This window comes from Pongo pygmaeus, chromosome 23, assembly GCF_028885625.2.
Source record: "Pongo pygmaeus isolate AG05252 chromosome 23, NHGRI_mPonPyg2-v2.0_pri, whole genome shotgun sequence".
NCBI classification, from domain to species: Eukaryota; Metazoa; Chordata; class Mammalia; order Primates; family Hominidae; genus Pongo; species Pongo pygmaeus.
In genome coordinates this window covers 35,320,056-35,338,531 of record NC_085931.1, presented here as the reverse complement: position 1 = coordinate 35,338,531, position 18,476 = coordinate 35,320,056, and the positions used below count along the sequence as shown (strand labels likewise).

Sequence of the window (18,476 nt, the reverse complement as noted above, 5' to 3'; positions counted from 1 at the left end):
ATACTCTTGATTGTTCTGAAGTTCCAACTTCCACAGATTCCTGGACCATGAATAGAATTCAGCCAAACTCTTTCCTAAGGCATAACGTGGGAGATATTTGCCCCAGTTCCCAATAAGTTACTCACTTTCCATCTGAGACTTTGACAGCCTATACTTCATTGTTCATAACACCATCAGCATTTTGATCACAACCATTTAACTAGTCTCTATAAAGTTTGAAACATTTTCTACTCTTCCTGTTGTGAACCCCCAAAATTGGACACAGGTCTCAGTTAACTCAGAAAGCTTATTTTGCCAAGGTTGAGAAGGCACATCTGTGACACAGCCTCAGGAGATCCTGACGACATGTGTCTAAGGTGGTAGGGGTACAGCTTGGTTTTATACATTTTAGGGAGACATGGGACATCAATCAACATGTAAGATGTACATCAGTTCAGTCTGGAAAGGGGCTCCAGGTGAAGGCAGGACAACTTGAAGCAGGGAATGGGCTTCCAGTCTTAGATAGATAAGAGACACATGGTTGCATTCTTTTGCGCTTCTGATGAGCCTCTCCAAAAAGAGGCAATCAGGTATGTGTTTATCTCAGTGAGCAGAGGGGAGACTTTCAATAGAATGGGAGGCAGGTGTACTCTAAGCAGTTCCCAGGTTGAGTGGGGTCCCAAGATTTACTTTTCCTTTCACACTGTTTTCTCCTGAGCCCCCCAAACCCTTCCAGTCTCTGGCCATGACTGAGTTCCACAGCTGCTTTTGTACTATCAGGTATCTTTTAGCAATACTTTATTTACCAAGTATATGTGTTAGAACATTCTTGCATTGCTACAAAGAAATACTCGAGGTTGGGAAATTTACAAATAAAAGAGTTTGAATTGGCTTATGGTTCTGCAGGCTGTACAAGAGTTATGGTGCCTGCAGTTGCTTGGCTTCTGAGGATATCTCAAGGGGATTTTACTCGGTGGAACATGAAGTGGGAGCAGACATCTCTCATGGCAGAGTGGGAGCAAGAAAGAGAGTAAGGCGGGAGGTTCCACACATCTGAACAATCAGATCTTGCAAGAACTCACCCGCTGTCATGAGGACAGCACCAAGCCTCGCGGAATCCTCTGATGACCCAACCACCTCCCACCAGGTGCCACATGCAACATTGGGGATTACGTTTCAACAGGAGATTGAGAGAGGACACACATCCACACTATATCAGGAGGTGTGTGCCTTGCAACCAGCAGGGGATGCTGCAGGACTGCCCTATGGTCCCTACACAGCTGCTTAGTAAGAACCATTCACTCCAAGGAACCTGTGCCCTGTGTTCAATGATGGGGACTCAGGAGCTGTGTCCTCTCTGGCCTGGCAGAGTCCCCTAAGCAGAGACCTGCATATGGTCTCGGCAGGTGCTTCTTCCCAGGGCCCTCCCAAGGGGGAAACCAAACCTTCCTCCTCCTCAGTCTGCAGTGTGAGCTGAGCTTCAGCCCCAGGGCTCAGGGAGGGGCTGGGCAGTCCTTGGATGGAAACATATTTGCATGAGCAGCCCCTCCTCTGGCAGAGGATGGAGAAGAAAAGGAGACCTGGGGCAGCCCAGGCCCACTGTTAGGGCTCAGGGGCTGTGTCCGCTATGGGCTGGACTCTTCTCCTTCTCGTGCTCCTCTCTCACTGCACAGGTAGGGAAAGTCCTTATAAACTGAGTCTCAGTGTCCAACCTACACCATCCCCTCTGGCTCAGACCTACGAGAAGCTTTACCCTGGGCACTGCCTTATCACCCATGATGTCTGTGTTTTCAGGTTCCCTCTCCCAGCCTGTGCCAACTGAGCCATCTTCCCATTCTGCATCTTCTGGAGCATCAGCCAGACTCACCTGCACACTGAGCAGTGGCTTCAGTGTTGGGGACTTCTGGATAAGCTGGTACCAACAAAAGCCAGGGAACCCTCCCCGGTATCTCCTGTACTACCACTCAGACTCCGATAAGGGCCAAGGCTCTGGAGTTCCCAGCCGCTTCTCTGGCTCCAATGATGCATCAGCCAATGCAGGGATTCTGCGTATCTCTGGGCTCCAGCCTGAGGATGAGGCTGACTATTACTGTGGTACATGGCACGGCAACTCTAAGACTCACACACTGCTCCAGACCCATGAGGAATAAGACAAAAACCTCCCCTCTACTCTCCTGCCCTAGCGAAGTCACCCCTGCTGGTGGCTCTGACCAAATCTAGCTCAGGGGGTGACATCTGTTGTCACATCAACAGCACTGGAGCTCCCACGGACAAGTAGGTCTAACAAAGTCCTACCTTGCTCACATTTCACAGGCAGACATCCCTTGCTCAGGGGTAAAATCTCTCAGGGTTGACATTGAAGAAGGCAAGAGGGGTGGGTTGGGGTTCATCTCAGCCCAGAGTCTAGAAGTAACTCAGAGATGCTGCTGGTCTGAGAGTTTTAATATGAGCATTGGGATACAATACAGGGATGCAGATGGGAATTGTATTCTCTATATCAGTAAGGAACCATCAGTAGTTGAAAAGTCAATACATTGAAAATAGCGTAAAGCATGAAATACTTTAGGATAAGTATGACAAAAATTGTTGTTTTACACACTAGAAGTCATAAAACATTGCTTAGATGCAGGTCTTAAAGAAGACCTGAGTAAATGCACAGATAATCCTTTTTTTTTTTTTTTTTTTTGAGATGGAGTTTCACTCTTGTTGCCCAGGCTGGAGTGCAATGGTGCAATCTTGGCTCACCGCAACCTCCACCTCCTGGGTTCAAGCGATTCTCCTGCCTCAGCCTCCCTAGTAGCTGGGACTATAGGCATGTGCCACCACGCCCGGCTAATTTTTTTTTTTTTTTTTTTTTTTTTAGTAGCGACGGGGTTTCACCGTGTTCGTTCTCGATCTCTTGACCTCATGATCTGCCCACCTCGGCCTCTCAAAGTGCTGGGATTACAGGCGTGAGCCACCACGCCTGGCCCCAGATAACCCTTTTTGTGTGAGAGTGTGGAGAATGTTGCTGCAGCAGGCGTGGGATGGGGGATGGCTGGGTTGAGACTGTGTTGTCACCTGCAGTGTGCACCTGAGGTGACATGGTTCTGAACATCACTTTCCCCAGTGAAGGCCCGAGTGACCTATTACTTGCTTCTCAAAATTCAGGAACTAGATGACTCTAGGACAGTGCACAGTAAGCTTTCTGCATATTCTTTCATGTGATTTCGAGGTCACTGACTCTTTATCCAAGCCTTAAACACAAAATCCACATCCATCATTCTTGTGTAAAGAGACCATTCTAACAAAATTGTCTGTCACCTCCCTCCTTGCCTTAGCATATTCCAGAGTGAGGACATATCTCTCCAATACATGAGAATATTGGTGATCTCATGTTGGCAGGTTCTAAAAAAGCTGCACACACTCTTAGCCTACAATTCAGAACCCTAGCTGAACTGAATATACTTCTAGCTATGTAACTAAATGAGCAACATGTGCCACACAAGACCCTGTACCCAAATGCTTATAGCTACTCTAATCATGATTGTCAAAGCTTGAAAACAACCAATGTGTTCTTCAATAGGCAAATGGATCCACAAGCCTTGGTAACCGATAGAATGAAGTATTATTCTACAGTAAGCAGGAGGTACCGGGGCACAAAAGAATATGCAGAAAGCTACGTGCATATTGCTAAATGACAGAAGCCAATCTGAAAAGATGGAAATTTTGGTGGTGGTGGTGGTGGTGTGGGGGGCCGGAGCCTTGGGAACCAGTGCTTGCCTGAAGTCCACATGACTCCCACATTTACCAGAGGGTGCTGTGGGCTAAGCACCTGCTTAGGGCTCCTCAGCTGAAAGCCCCCTTTTTCTTGCTTCAGGAAGGTGTTGCTGTGCCCTCTCTGGGGTGAAAGTCTTTCTCCTTCTACAGTGTTTCCTTTTCTCAGCTGTAGTTCAGACTGAGGTTAAAGGAGGGGCTTGCACAGCTTCCAGAAATGGGGAAGATTTGCATGGAGTCCTCCCACCCTTAGAATCAGTGTGATGGATAAGCGGTGATGGTGGGCTCAGTCCTGGCCATGGACTCGGGCAGCAGAGCCTGGGGCATCTCCACTGTGGCCTGGGTTCCATGCATCCTCCCTTTCTTCACACATTGCACAGGTGGCTGCCTGCAGAGAATTCAAGGGAAGCTCCTGGATGTCACCTGCGATGATGACCTTTCCCTCCTCTCTGGGAAGCAGGCCTGATCTGTCCTCACTGTTCTCTGTGTTGTTCCCTTCTTTCAGGGTCTTGGTGGGAGGATGTGTTCACTCAGTCCCACTCTGTCAGGGTCTCTGGGACAAAAGAACACCATCTTCGGCACCTGGAGCAGTGGTAGCATTGAGAGCAAATATGTGCATTGGTGCCATCAGCGCCTGGGCAGTGCCCCCACCACCATAATCTACAATGATAACAAAAGACCCTTCAGTGTTAATGCATTGAAGACCCTTCAGTGTTACACATTGGTTCTCTGGCTCCAGCAGCTCCATCCAACTCTGCCTCCCTGACCATCTCTGGGCTGCAGTCTGAGGATAAGGTCAACTACTACTGTCATTCTTGTGATAGCGACGGTAATCACACAGTTCTCCAGACCCATGGGGAAGTGATACAGAAACTCCCCAGAGTGACCCCACCCTGGCTCAGCTCTCAGCCTGTCCCCATCAGCTCTCTCCAATTTCCTGCCTGAATGCTGGAGGTGGACTTGTCTACTCATGACTTCTCCAATTTTCTCTCCAAAAATACCACATCTCTCCCTCTGTATCTTTATGAGTTATCTTGTGATACATTTACCATCAAGCCTCTCCTCTTCCCTGGGTACAAGTCAAACAACATGGCCTCCCTCACCACTTCTGGGCTGAAGCCTGGGGACTGTGCTGATGTGTATTGTTTATCACAGGACGGGAACCTTGAGGACTGCATTGTGTGGGGGCCCACGGGGAAATGAGATACAAACCTGTGAGCTCCTCCAACCTATTCACTGCGCTGAGGAATTGCCCAGTGGACCTCTAGGAAGGCATGATGTGGGCTCCTTGTGGACACTATTGGACGTTTGAAGGGGCTCTTAACTAAAGGACCTTTTTAAAGTTGGGAGTACTAACAGTGCTCCACAAATTCAGTTAAGACTTTAGAATTTCTCATTCAAGTAATATTGACGTGCAGCCCAATTCTAAAGTATTTTAGGATCTGTTTAATGATAAGCATTACATAGATTGTTAATAGTAAATATAAAGAACAGAGAGTCTAGATATGTTTACTTAACCTCTGATTTCATTTCATAGAGAAACTGATAAAAACAAGGATGCCTGGAGTAGCTAAAAGATGGTTCACTTACTCATCTTTTCTGCCAACAGTCTTTCAATTCTATGTGGTGATCAGTTAAGGGGACTTTGCACCATTACAGTGTGCATTGACCCCTTGCTGTCATTTCTAGCACAGGAACAGTAATGCCACAACACAACTTCCTTCTGTAGTTTTCCAAAGGCCAACTTTCTCAATGCTGCCTCTAGAGCTCCATCTCCTCCTGTTTCTGCCACTCACCATCATCAGATGTGAGGAGAATTAAAAGTTGCATGGGGACACCTATGGAGTTTACTCCCCAGACAGGGTTTGTGATGGGAAAGCTTTAGGTCACAGATGCCTGACCTTAGAGGCCTAATAAGAGATCTAATATGATATCTTTAGTATTAATGGAGGTGAGCTATAAGGAGGAGAGATGATAGAATATTCCAGGTGTTGGTAATAGCATTTGCCAAGAATAGGGATAAAACAGCTGTTCATTTAACTAATTAATATGACTTGTGTTTGGCTTGGGTATGGCAGATCTCAGCGGGGACAGGATTAGGGGAAGTGATTCTAGATGTGTCCAGACGACAGAAAGGTATAATGTAAACAGATCATGAAGAGGACAGATCCTGAGAAGTGTGCACATGTCCACAGAGGCCACATGGAGTCACTGTAGATAGTAAATCCTTAGCTGGTGTTTATGAGCTCTTCAGGTGCAGAATGGAGAATGGATTGCAAGGTAAACTAAGGCAACACCAGAGACAGGCACACTACTTATGTTTCAGAGGAACTAATTCAGGATGAGATGATGGTGTCTTTTTATAGATTCCTAAGTGAAAAAAAGCAAAAGGAGCAATTTTAGATACAAAATGAAGAAGTAATTGGTAAAAAACGAATGAGATTGAGAGGTTTTTGGGGGCCAGAAAAAGATGAACACCTAAGATGAGCACCACACGTCTGGTTGGGGCTTTGGAAGGATTCTTATCCACCATCTAAAAGATGGGCCCTGGAGTCATAGATTTATGACAAAATATATGCCACTTATGTTTGTGATTTCCTCAGTGTTCCACATGGTTCTGTGCTGATTTTTACCATTTAGCACAGGACAGGAACCTTGAGGACTGCATTGTGTGGGAGCCCATAGGGAAACAAGATACAAACCTGTGAACTTCCTCCAACCTATTCAGTGTACTGAGGGACGGTCCAATGGACCTATAGGAAGACATGGTGTGGGCTCCTTGTAGACACTATTAGATGTTGGGGAGGAAAAGTAACTTTGGAGAGTTCCTTCAGGGTAGAAGATGAAAAAAGGAATGTAAAGTTTTTTAAAATTATATGTACTTTTGTGTTATATGGAGTCTTAAAATAACCATGCACTTATAAACTGTAGATAGTAAATTATATATGTATATTTCACCTCAATGAAAATAGATTAAAACATAAAAAATAAAATAAGTATGTACTTGTGCTGTGAAGCTGGTTTTGAAAGGGCAGCCAAGATGGACCAGGCCAGGTGGAGAATCACTCAAGGTTCTCTAGGGCACTGGAGAAAGTGACTGATCACTGCTACGGCACATTCATGAAGCCGTCAACATGTCATTACTGCCCTGTGACCGCACATGTTGCAGCAGAGTCACTGAAATGAGATCCTGGGAGACAGACTCCACAGCACCTTTCCTGTGGCCTGGTTTCATTCTCTCTCACTGTGTCATCTACATAAGCAGGTGGCTGCTGCTGAGGGTGAGCAACGGAGCCATAGCGGGGAACTCCTGATCGAATTTCCCTATTGGTGTGGACAGCTGACTCATTCTCCCTCACTGTCTGGGGCCTTTGTTCAGAAGGTCACTCTGTCTCGCACTGAAGGAATTAGTGTGGATTATTATTATGTTGATGCTTACATCAGTGTCCATCAATGAGAAAACACAAAATCATGCTGAGAAATAAAATTTGACCGTCACGGGACTGAGACCCATCTTAGCCTTCAAGTTCTGTCCATGTGGCCTCTCTGAGGCTCCCCGGGCTGCTGCTTGACTATTACTGTCTCTCATGGTGCAGCAGCATGCTTCTCCCATGTGGATGTAGATCACACCTCTTTCCTTCCTGCCCAGTTCACTGCTCCCCACCATTGCCGTCTCATAGACACTTTTGCCATTGCCCTTGAGGAACTTGGGGGCTTCTCAGATCCACGGACTTCTCCACTAAGTCTCCAAGTTAAGCCAATGCTAATAGAAGCTTTCAGACTGGTTATCTCTGCACAGGACATGCAGATAGTACTGGCTTAGCAGGGACACTCTCTCCAGGGTAAGTGGTGGTGAGAGGAGATTTTGGTTTGTGCTGGAAAGACAATGGTGACTTACAAAGCTATGGGGAGCTGGGAGCCTGCAGTCCTTCCTTTTCGCTTCAATTCAGACATCTGCTCCCCTCCAATTCCCCAATTCTACTTGTCTAAGTACCTCCAACGTTTACACATAACCAGCCCTTCGGTCCCGTCTCAAGCTGATGAAGCCAGGCTTTGTCCAGGGAGGGCAGGATGGTCCCTCCTGTTCCTCAGAGTGGAACACCCACAAGATGAACTGGGATCTTTCCCTATTGATGAGTGCTTCTCCTTCAACACCTCCCTATTGCTCGATCATTATCCCATAATGAACTGGCATCTCTCCCTATTGCTCGATCGTCATGAAGAAGGTGGATGAAGGAGGGTTGAGGCCAGGAGCACCTGGCCTCATGGTAGAACGTTGGCAGAAGAGAGGAAAGCCAGGATTCTAGACCAGTTCAACTAAGAGCTCTTGGCTGGCTGTCACTGTTCCTTCCTTCCTTCCTTCCTTCCTTCCTTCCTTCCTTCCTTCTTCCTTCTTTTCTTTTCTTTCTTTTTCTTTCTTTCTTTCTTTCTTTCTTTCTTTCTTTCTTTCTTTCTTTCTTTCTTTCTTTTTCTTTCTTTCTTTCTTTTTCTTTCTTTCTTTCTTTCTCTCTTTCTTTCTTTTTCTTACTTTTCTTCTTTTTCTTCTTAGTGTGGAGCCAATGAGAAGCAGATGACAAGAGGGGATTACATACAGAAGTTATTTTGGGGGAGACAAAGTATACTGGTGAAAGACACATGGGAAAGGAACTGGCATAGGAAGGGTGCTTCACAGCTCTGACCCCTGTGCAAGCAGAGGGTGGGGGAAGGGTGGGTATGAAGAGCCCCAGACCACAGGCAGGTCAGAAAAAGCCTCAGCAGACTGAGTAGATCTTCACATGGGGGTGCCCATTAGAGCATCCCTGCTTCCTGTGGGAAGACCTGGCTGTGGCCACCCCTTGGATCCTCATTGCCTGGATCCAGCCTAGGGGCAGGAGGACATCAGTCACCTCTGCTTCTCCTGCAGGTTCTCCTGGAGGGGCATCTGATTGGGAAACTTCCATGACCACCATCACCAGCTGCTGTATCCTCAACTGGGACAGGGGCTGTGCCCTTCTCCCCAGTGCCTGCTCTTCCACCTGGGACCCATGTGAGGTCAGAACCAAGGTGTCTTGGAGCTTTTGCCACCCATAGGCCCTGCAGCCACTGAGATGCCCCTTCAGCCCAAGCTGCATGCTGGGGAGGGAAAGATCTTTGAATAACCCTTACTCTAAATTAGAGTCAATTCTTCTAGGGGACATTAGAAAGTTTTCAATCCTGGGGTGTGCTCTGGGGTCATCTCCATTCCCATTCTGTGCCCAGCTCCTCCTGCTCCAGTGACCAGGGCCTTGTCCCCAAACCTCTGTTACATCCCCAGTGTCTGAAATGTCAGGCCTTCCTTAAATAAGTGTTTAAAGAATGAATGAATGACTTTTCCAAGTCCACTGTCTGGTGGGTGACACCTGCATTATTACACTTTTAGAGACAAAAACAAGCCTGTGGCCCTGATTGTCTCTAAATTGTGCTAACCTGTTTCCACACTGTTGTGTCATGACCACAATGTGACAAAAGTACAACCAGACCCACTGCAGCCCCTCAGATATGCTCTCCACCTGCCTCACCCCTGTCAGCGGTAGCTTCACAGCCTCTCTCAAAGTCACCCTCCACCTACCACACACTCTGGGCCATCTCCTCCTCTGCCACAGCCTGCGGTTCAGTTGTCCCTGTCCCTGTCTGCCACCTCTGAGACAGGTACCACTCCATTCCTTCCCTAATTCCTCTGCTGTCATCTTCCTCCAGGTGCCCAGGAATGTCCCTTGCAAGGGCTCCTGTCTCAAGTTCTAGAAGTTGTCCTGGAACTTTGCCAGAGCTGAGTCTCTCATAGGAGAACTGAGAATAGGCACAGCATCTCCCTAGCAGATGGAGGAGGATCACCCGAGGGCCCCGTACATCCTCCCTGCGGGAGGCCTGGGACACACACCCACCTCTACACCTGCAGCTGCCACTTCAGTGCCCACAATCTCAATGCCTTGCCCTGGAAGGGGCTGAGCATCCCCATGGCCTGTTTTCCCTTGTATGAAGATCTGTTTCACTCTCGGTGAACTCCTAGTCACACTAAGCAGCCTGAGCAAGCGCCTCCTCCTCTGAGCTGTCCCTGTGGAGAGAGCCCGTCTGCACTCAGCTCAGGCACTGTGTGCCCAGTTTACAGCAGATCAAGCTTTCTCCCGGGGGTTTTGTAGCCTATAATATCAGTGGACCTGATATTATAATGCCCACTTCCTATGATGGAAAGGAACTGAATGAGTGTGGAATCTCTAGGACCACGCTGGCATATAATGGGCCCTTGGGGTTTAGTTTAGTAGCAAATTAAAAGGTGCCCATTCCTCAAAACCTTCTATAGACAGCTTTCAGGAAACTGCCATGGATAAATATCTGCAAATCAAAGCAAAACTTTAGGGACAAACTACATCAGTCTTCACCCGTGAATTTTGCATCTGTGATGCAAATGACACCCCTCTAAGGTGTTACCCTTCTGCAGTGCACTACCTGTGCAACTGTCCTCAGCAAAGAGGGAGTAATCTGTAGTAACTGAGTGGTGGCTGCCCCCTTTACAGAGGCATAAGTTCTCAACTTGCCACAGTCTGCACCATTCCGCTTTGTGCTGTGCCTGGTCCATTTTACTCACTGATATTACCCAACCTCTGAAGGTGTTTAAGTTTGACCATTGACCTCTCATTTCACAGTGAACCTCAGAGAGGTGAAAGGATTCACCCAAGATCACTCAGCAAGTGTGCAGTGTCAGCAAGTTAGCAGTAAGTCAACACTAGGCCTTAAGGCTCTTGTCATTTCAGAGCAGGACTCTTACTGCCATGCAGCTACCTCTCTCACCAGATGGTCCAAGGCATTTGGTTGTCTCTGGCTTTGGTGGTTGTGGGAGGGGTGGATCAGAGATGCCCTGGGCCATGTTATGGCTCTAGGCCACACGCAAGCAAGCTGGAAACTGAATTGCCTCTGCAGCTGCAGAAGACTAATTTCTATATTGATATTTGGAAAAACTAACAGCTAGAAAACACCATTCTACTCATTTTTAAAAGTAAGATCATATTAAATGACGTTACATGCATCATTTATGTATTGCTCGCAGCACCAGCATCCTCAAATATGGTTTTAATTTTGGTAGATATCTTGCTAGGGGGAGCACATTTCTAAGTTATCCAGATATAGGGCCCTCTTTCCTTCTCTTTCTGTCCACATGCAACCAGATGTTTTGTGGAGTTAAAGTTGACATTTATTTAAATGCTACTTGGTGTCTGTTTTTTTCACCTTTAATTTAGGGTTTTCTATCTGGGATGTAAAAGAATCACTTGGAGGGATTTTTCAAAATACCAATGGCCAGGCCACTAGCCAGTCAATCAGAAGCAAAATCTCCTTGGGTGGGACCTAGAAGTCTTTACAGTTTTCCAGCATTTTAATGAACATCCCTGATTAAGAACCACCGGGTCTTAAGAGTGTGGTATATGTATTTTTCAAGTTCCTAGAGGCTCTCCAAAACAGAAAAAAAAAAAAGAAATCTGCTTTATTCTCTGCTTGGTGTTGATGGATCAGTCTCTTTAGCCGTTAGTCTGATCCTGGAAATTTATGGTCATAATTTGATGAGCAACGTTGGGAATGGCTTCTTCTTTTTCTTTTTTCGTTTTGAGACAGAGTCTCACTCTGTCGACCAGGCTGCAGTGTAGTGGCGCGATCTCCGCTCACTGCAACCTCCACCCCAATACTTTCATTTTTAAATATTATTTATGGAATCCAGGTTTGCATAAGATGGACTGGGTCAATGGCCATGCCCTTTATAAATCAATATTCTTAAGTTCTGCAAATTCAGTTTCCTAAAGAGCCAAATCACATCCTACTCATCAGCAAGGCAGGTAGACATCATCTTCACAATCACTTCTAATTTTTGACCATTGTAAAAAAAATGAAATATGTAATCACTTTCTTATTGTAAAATAAACAATTTACTTTTGCAGGACCTACTGCCTCCCTGCTCCCTTTTTTTTTATTTCAAACAATCTTGAACCCTTTGTCATGGGTCAGTTGGCAAGAGAAGCCTGTTTGTGGGTTTGAGAGCAGTTCATGCAGACACAGACCACTTCCTCTGAGAATTCATTTGCTTCCCCAGGATGGAATCCGGCTGGGCCCCTGACCTTGCTGGTCACGTGGGCCGGGGCCTCCATCAGTCATACCCTGGACTCCTATCTGTGTCTAAACACCATGTCCCACCCCCAACTGCATGGCAGCCACTTGCATAGCACTCTGGGAGGGCTCTGGGCATGAGCAGCGAGGACTCCATCAGCAGCTCCTCCAAATAAGCCCTGCTAATGAGGGTGGCTTGAGAAGTGGCTTTGATGTGCTCCTAAATCCAGTTGCAAAACAGAACTAAAGTTAAGGCCTCAGCACAGCACTAACTTTGAAGTATTCTTACTCTAGTGTCCTGTGTGGTGGTATTGGAATTGTCCATTGCTAAGACTCAGAGGAGAAAAGCACTTAGCATCACAGGACTTGGAGCACTGGTGCTGAGGCAACCCTTCATTCATTCGTCAGATGTTTGTTAAGGCCTAGGCCTAGGGCAGGGGTCAGGGATTCTCCTCTCACACAGCACATAGGTGGCAGGACCAATACTGGGTCTGATCTCCCAGCTGGGGGCACAGGCTGCTAACCTCAGGCCTGGAATCTGTCAGATGCCCTTCCTGTGCTGACTTGACTTAGACAGGCCTCCTGACCTTCCCGCAAAGATCATGTGTGATTCACAGGGGTTCTGGCCGCTTGAAAGGTTCCTGAGAAAGTACATGCAATGAGGACAGAGCTTGCAGAGGGAGGACAGGCATGCAGAAGGCCCTGTGTGCAGCCCCAGACCTGGGTACCTTTGTCACCGTCCTCACCCCGCCTCCGGGTGTGCAGATAGGGAGCAGGTCTCCTGTGTTATGGCCCAAGCAGGACTGTTGGGACACTGAGAACATTCCCTCCTCCCGCAAGAGAGAGAGGTCCAAGGTGCCCTACATCACGCGCCAGTGTGTGGAGATCGAGCGCCGAGGCATGGAGGAGGTGGGCATCTACCGCGGGTCCGGAGTGGCCGCAGACATCCAGGCACTGAAGGCAGCCTTCAACGTCAGTGAGTGTCGGCCTGCGCAGGACGGGATGGAGGTGTGGGCAGTGGTGTCCGCGATGAGACCTCAGAGCGCTCCATGGCCCAGGCATGTCACATCCTTCTCTGTGTCTTTTCTTCATTTACTGTTTTATTATTTTTAAAAAAGAGAAAACAAGAGTTGTACAAACAGCTTCTATAGAAGCCAGTTTTTCCGCCTCCATCTCACCAACCTTCACAGGCTTTGAAGGACCCGGATGTGCCTCAAATGCCAGGGGAGGGCACTGAGACCCCAGAGGGTCCTTCCCAGCATCTTCAAAGCAACAGGATTTTGTGCCTGCAGACCCTTCTTTGCAGCACACACCACCCACCCTGACCAGGACCCCTAGAATGCCCAGCATCCCTGGGAGGGCCCTGTGGTAGTTTCAGCTCCCTCTGGGGGCCCAGAATGGACCTGGCCTGTGGTAGGGAGGTAAGTACCAATGGCCAATTGGGTCCAAAGGAAGACACCGGTTCAAACACTGAAACCAGTCAGATTCTCCCCCGGCCTTCCTGCTATGGGAAGACACTGGTGCAGGGGTGGTTGCTGTGTACAGGGCAGAGCCACCCAGTCCCCACACAGGCGCTGTGTCCTGCCACACTGGCCTCCTCCTGGCCATCACATCGGGCCAAGCAGGGGAGAGGAATGGGAATGCCCACGCACCCCTATCAATTCTGCAGACACAGAACCATGCACAGCTCTTGGGAGGAGTCACGTGAGCTGCTCAAAGCCTGGGAGGGACCACACAGTGGTCAGCGTGGCAGGGACGGTGCTTTAGCCAAGGCAGGGATGGCGGGCGACTCACTCGGGATCCTCAAGGAGGCCGCAGCATTTCCGTGCTCTTTCCACATAACGAGGACGTGTCGGTGATGATGAGCGAGATGGACGTGAACGCCATTGCAGGCACGCTGAAGCTATACTTCCGTGAGCTGCCCGGGCCCCTCTTCACTGACGAGTTCTACCCCAACTTCGCAGAGGGCATCGGTGAGCACTAGAGGCCTTGGCCTCATGGGAGACGTCTCCTCCACGTGCACTGCTGCCCTTGGAGGCTGTGAAAAGTGAGGTGTGGGAAACCGAGCTATGCCCCCTCTGGCATGGTCGGGTACCCTGCTGCTGCTGACCCCTGCGAGGTAGAGAAAAGGTGATCAGGTGGTTCACACCTCACACAGGTGCCCCTCACAGGGTCCTCACTGGTGGCCAGAGCTGTGGGTGTGATGATGATGATGAGCCTAAACTGCGCAAGGACTCGTGTCCCGGGCGCTCCATGTGACCACCTCGGGAGAGGTCTCCGGCTTGTTGTAACCCAGAGGAGTAACCCACTGCCTCCTGCAGCTCTTTCAGACCCAGTTGCAAAGAAGAGCTGCATGCTCAACCTGCTGTTGTCCCTGCCGGAGGCCAACCTGCTCACCTTCCTTTTCCTTCTAGACCACCTGGAAAGGTAGCCCAGCTCTCTTGTGGCTGCCCAGGACTCCAGGTCTCCAGGCTGTGGGGTGCCCCTCTGCTCCCACCAGACCCCCAGCACCAAGGACCTTTTCCCCCGACCCCCATCTGCAATAACTCACTGCTTCTAAGGACTAGCACCGCTGCCACCCCCACCCCTGCCTCTCCTCTTTGCCACCCTCCTCCCTCTGCACTGTGGCCTTAACAAAGAGCTCAGAGCTTTGGCCATGGCCAGCAGTGCACTTGGACCCCCCTCTTCCCTCCCAGTCACATCAAGGTGGAGACCTCCCCACCAGCCCAGAGTTGGCCCCTTGTCCTGGGCCACTGAGATCCAGAAGTACCAAGGCTGGAGTCAGCTTGCAGCACAGCCAGGGTCGAGGTCACTCCCTCCCTGAGGACTCTAGCACAGCACAGCCCCTCTGCCTCTCTCCTGGTGGTGGCGTTGAAACAGCACCCTCTGCTTCAGTCCTCTACAGGGTGGCAGAGAAGGAGGCAGTCAATGAGGTGTCCCTGCACAACCTTGCCACTGTCTTTGGCCCCACGCTGCTCCAGCCCTCCGAGAAAGAGAGCAAGCTCCCTGCCAATCCAAGCCATCACCATGACTGACAGCAGGTCCTTGGAGGTCATGTCTCAGGTATGGGAAGATAGTCTCTAGCCAATGCCACCCCAGCCTGACAGAGGTGGCCTCTGCCTGCCCCACCCCCAGTCCTGCCCATCTTTCCAACTTGCATTGTATGTGGTGGTGGCTGAGATTCAGAGAGAGGGACTTGCCTAGGTTTGCATGGATGGGAGTGATAGGGGGTGCACAGGCCACCTCCTGGTCCTGCTGGTGCACCTTGCTGGGGGCTTAAAATCACCCCAAGTGTTCGGGTGTGGTGGCTCATGCCTGTAATCGCAGCACTTTGGGAGGCCGAGGCAGGACAACCGAACCCAGGGGTTTGAGACCAGTCTGGGCAATGTAGCAAACCCCCTCTCTAGAAAAAAATACAAAGCAAAATTAGTCAGGCACTGTGGCACACACCTGTAATCCTAGGTATCTGGGAGGCTGACACAGGAGGATTGCTTGAGCCCAGGAGTTAGAGGCTGCAGTGATCCATGATGGAGCCACTGTACTCCAGCCTGGGGGACAGAGCAAGGCCCTGGGCATCTCTAAAATAAATAACCACCCCCCACCCAACAAGTCATGCCTTGTCAGGACCCCACCCCACCCCCATCTCACTGTAAGGGGTTCATGACACTAGCAGGGGTTTCTAGCACCTGAGGTGGACTTGGGGGCTTGGGCCCCAAAGACCTCCCCACCAGCAGCTGTGAGCCCCCCTCTGAGCCACTCTCCTCTTCCCCACTCTGCCTGGGCAGGTCCAGGTGCTTCCTGTGGCTGGAGGCCATCCCTGCCCTGGACAGCAAGAGACAGAGTATCCTGTTCTCCACCAATGTCTAAAGGTCCCAGTCCATCTCCTGGAGGCGGACAGGCAGCCTGGAAACCTCTGGCTAATCGGGCCATCTGTAGAGTGGGAATCAAGATTTTCTGAGGCATCCTTGGGCCACTCCCAAGTGTCAGGCCATCTGCCAAGAGACAGCGGCCCAAAGCAGAAGGACAGGTGGCCTGGGCAGATCCCGCCCAGGTGTGAAAGCCCCAGGCTGGCCTCAGACTGTGGGTTTTTATGTGGCCACCTGAGGGCGCCCCAAGCCAGTTCATCTCGGAGTCCAGGCCTGGCCCTGGGAGACAGGGTGAAAGGAGTGGTTTTTATGAACTGAACTTATAGAGTCTAAAAGATTTCTACTGAATGGCTTGTCAAGAAGCGCCCTCTCTGGGGAGAAGGGAACGTGACCGGATTCCCTCACTGTTGTATCTTGAATAAACGCTGCTGCTTCATCCTGTGGGGGCCATGGCCTGTGTGGGTGGGGCCTCTTCCCTTTCCCTGACTTAGAAACCACACTCCACTTAGAACAGGGTTTGAGAGGCTTAGTCAGCACTGGGTAGTGTTTTGACTCCATTCTTGGCTTTCTTCTTTTTCTTTCCAGAAGGATTTTTGTGCAGAAATGGGTCTTTTGTTGCCGTGTTTGTCCTCCTTGGAAGGCAGCTCAGAAGGCCCATGAAATGTCGGGGGACAGGACCCCCAGGGAGGGAATCCCAGGCTACACACTTTAGGGTTCCTTCTCCAGGGAGAGCGACCTCGTCCCCCGATCCTGACCGCCCTTCCGGCCCACGCTCTCCTGTTTGGCTTCCACAGGCCTGGACTTCTCTGGCTTCTCTGCCCACACACTCCCTGCCCCAAGTGTCCCTGCCCCTGCCGCAGCACAGGTGACTTCATTTCTGTCCTCTCAGCTCAGTGGACTTGCTCAGCTTTTGTGTAAGTCTCCACTTGGTGGTAGCAGCTTGCTGATGACTTGTTTTAAAACTTTCATCCTAAATAACCTTTTGATACTTGAATATTTTTAAGTTTTATACATACTTTCTAATTTTTTTCCCAACAGATCCAGATACCTAATAAGATGCTGGAATGTAATCCCTGGACAATCCGTGTCCTGGCAGCATTTGGTCTTCCTCTGAGCACCTGGCTCCGCTGTTCTCAGGAGTGGGTTCCGAAGTCTCTGGAGAACAGGATACGTGGAGGGTTAGGAAGGGGCCAGGCCTAGAGACGGGAGACTCCCTCCCAGAGCAGGTGGAGGCACAGGACCATTTGCTACCCCATCTGCTGGCACCTGCGGGGGAGCCCAGGCATTCTTCGTAAACCATCCTGACCACCTGGCTCAAAGAAAACAGAAGCGTGGAGGCCGCCAAGTATTTTCAAGAAATAACCCCATGAACATTGCATCCCTTTTTTAGAAAGAGGGGCTTGGGGCAGGCAGAGGAGAGAAGGGAGAGCAAACTGAGAGCCAAGTTTCCAGATGGTCCTGCAGGAGGAGATGATGCAGCTGCCCAGAGGGAAGCAGGATCACATTTATGGAAGTGTGTGGGGTCCCTGGATGACACCAGCACCCAGTGCGGCTCTGTCTGGCAACCGCTCCCAAGGTGGGAAGAGTGGGTGTCCCCTGTGTGTCAGTGGGCAGCTCCTGCTGAGCCCTCAGTTCACTGGGGAGCGTGACAGCGGGGCCATGCGCCTGACACTCCTCTCTGCTTGTGGACCTGGTGAGGCAGGGAGCAGAAAACAGAGCCACTTGAAGGCTTTCTGTCTGCGTCTGTGTGTGGTGTGGATTTAGTTGTGCTTTTTTCTTGCTGGGAGAGCACAGCCACCATTTACAAGCAGTGTCACCCTCATGGGTGGCGAGGACAGAACAGGAGCCTCTGCTCTCTGTACCTATCTGGGCCAGGTGGGCTCCCATGCCCTGGCTTCCATCTCTGTCTCAGCGACCATTCAGCCCTGCGCAGGAACACATGTTGCTTAGAAAAGCCAAATCCAGCCCTTGTCTCGGTCTCCTCTGGTCTCATGATGTGCATCTGTTACCTGGAAACTGGAAACCAGTCTATCAATGTCTGTGCCAATTTTTTATTCCCTCCCCAACCTCCTTCCCCATACGACTTTTTATTTATGTAGGATGTGTGCTGTCTAATGATGGGATGACCACACTTTTCCATGTTCTAAAAGTGCTCCTCTCCCGCAGGGTCCCAGGGCTGATGGTTGCTTTGGGCCTACAGCTACGTCTTACCCGCCTCCTGCCTCAAAAGCCTGTGTGGTGGCAAAGCCGGTGTGGGGCTGGGGAATGCAGCGTTCTCCAGGAGGGGGACCCAGCTCTCCTTCTGCAATGCAGGCGAAGGCCTAGATGCCAGTGTGACCTCCCACAAGGCATGGCTTCCAGACTCCCCGACCAGAAATGATGCTTTTTTGCCTCGGGCCCGGGGTTTGAAGCAGCCTGGCTTTCTCTCGGTAAGTGGCTGGTGTCTTAGCAGCTGCAATCTGAGCTCAGCCACCTACACACCACCGTGGGGGAAAGAACTGCTGAGACTTTCATTAAAAAGTTTCCTGAGACGACTTGCGTGCGTGTTGATTTCATGATCAGCGCCACTGGGAAGAACCCCTGAGCCGGTGAGGTGGGGCTAGAAGCAGCAGGTGCAGTGATGGGGCTGGGTGCCCAGGAGGCCTCAGTGCTCAATCAGGCCAAGGTGGCCAAGCCCAGGCTGCAGGGAAGGCCGGCCTGGGGGGTGTGGGTGAGCACAGGCAGGCGCCAGCTGGGCAGTGTTAGGATGCTGGAGCAGCATCCATAACT

General features: G+C 50.1%; 1 long non-coding RNA gene and 1 pseudogene across 2 annotated transcripts; one reads left to right on the top strand and one right to left on the bottom strand.

The window, feature by feature from the left end:
- Positions 1-6,743, top strand: part of LOC129023019 (uncharacterized) — a 48,472-nt pseudogene extending 41,729 nt beyond the window's left edge.
- Positions 6,744-11,173: 4,430 nt separating this feature from the next.
- On the bottom strand, positions 11,174-17,708 carry LOC129023017 (uncharacterized). 2 transcript variants are annotated; one of them, XR_010125892.1, is made up of 3 exons: positions 16,756-17,708; positions 13,636-15,244; positions 11,174-12,936 (listed from the first exon to the last, which is right to left on the bottom strand). It is a non-coding gene; the product is annotated as an uncharacterized LOC129023017 (long non-coding RNA). The 2 variants fall into 2 exon arrangements; XR_008496633.2 differs by lacking the exon at positions 11,174-12,936 and having other exon boundaries at positions 15,214-15,244; positions 16,756-16,862; positions 17,570-17,672.
- Between the last annotated feature and the right edge of the window lie 768 nt (positions 17,709-18,476).